This window comes from Cebus imitator, unplaced genomic scaffold (assembly GCF_001604975.1).
Source record: "Cebus imitator isolate Cc_AM_T3 unplaced genomic scaffold, Cebus_imitator-1.0 Scaffold10, whole genome shotgun sequence".
Lineage (NCBI taxonomy): Eukaryota > Metazoa > Chordata > Mammalia > Primates > Cebidae > Cebus > Cebus imitator.
In genome coordinates this window covers 11117151-11118775 of record NW_016107325.1, presented here as the reverse complement: position 1 = coordinate 11118775, position 1625 = coordinate 11117151, and positions in this window count along the sequence as shown.

Sequence of the window (1625 nt, the reverse complement as noted above, 5' to 3'; positions counted from 1 at the left end):
ATTGAGATAATCATGTGGTTTTTGTCTTTGGTTCTGTTTATGTGGTGAATTACGTTTATAGACTTGCGTATGTTGAACCAGCCTTGCATCCCCGGGATGAAGTCTACTTGATCATGGTGGATAAGCTTTTTGATGTGCTGTTGCAGTCGGCTTGCCAGTATTTTATTGAAGATTTTTGCATCATGTTCATCATGGATATTGGCCTGTAGTTTTCTTTTCTTGTTGAGTCTCTGCCGGGTTTTGGAATCAGGATGACGTTGATCTCATAAAATGATTTGGGAAGAATTCCCTCTTTTTGTATTGTTTGGAATAGTTTCAGAAGGAATGGTACCAGCTCCCCTTTGTATGTCTGGTAGAATTCAGCTGTGAACCCGTCTGGACCTGGGCTTTTTTTGGGCGGTAAGCTCTTAATTGCTGCCTCAACTTCAGACCTTGTTATGGGTCTGTTCAGGTTTTTGGCTTCTTCCTGGTTTAGGCTTGGGAGGAGGCAAGTGTCCAGGAATTTATCCATTTCTTCCAGGTTTATTACTTTATGTGCATAGAGTTGTTTGTAATAATCTCTGATGATGGTTTGAATTTCTGTGGAATCTGTGGTGAAATCCCCTTTATCGTTTTTATTGCATCAATTTGGTTATTCTCTCTTTTCTTTTTTATTAATCTGGCTAGTGGTCTGTCTATTTTGTTGATCTTTTCCAAAAACCAGCTCCTGGATTTATTGATTTTTTGAAGGGTTTTTTGTGTCTCTATCTCCTTCAGTTCTGCTCTGATCTTAGCTATTTCTTGTCTTCTGCTAGACTTTGAGTTTTGTTGATCTTGCTTCTCTAGCTCTTTCAGTTTTGACAATAGGGTGTCAATTTTTGATCTCTCCTTGCTTCTCATGTGGGCATTTATTGCTATATGTTTTCCTCTAGAGACTGCTTTAAATGTGTCCCAGAGATTCTGGTATGTTGTGTCTTCATTCTCGTTGGTTTCGAAGAACATCTTTATTTCTGTCTTCATTTCATTGTTTATCCAGTCCACATTCAAGAGCAAGTTGTTCAGTTTCCATGAAGCAGTGCGGTTCTGGGTTAGTTTTTGAATTCTGAGTTCTAACTTGATTGCACTGTGGTCTGAGAGACTGTTTGTTACGATTTCAGTTCTTTTGCATTTGCTGAGGAGTGATTTACTCCCAATTATGTGGTTAATTTTAGAGTAGGTGTGATGTGGTGCTGAGAAGAATGTATATTCTGTGGATTTGTGGTGGAGAGTTCTATAAATGCCTATTAGGTTTGCTTGGTCCAGGTCTGAGTTCGAGTCCTGGATATCCTTGTTAATTTTCTGTCTGGTTGATCTGTCTAATATTGACAATGAGGTGTTAAAGTCTCCCACTATTATTGTGTGGGAGTCTAAGTCTCTTTGTAAGTCATTAAGAACCTGCCTTATGTATCTGAGTGCTCCTGTATTGGGTGCATATATCGTTAGGATCGTTAGCTCTTCTTGGTGCATTACCATTATGTAATGTCCCTTTTGTCTCTTATGATCTTTGCTGCTTTAAAGTCTAATTTATCAGAGATGAGAATTGCAACTCCTGCTTTTTTTTGCTCTCCATTTGCTTGGTAAATCTTCCTCCATCCCTTTATTTTGAG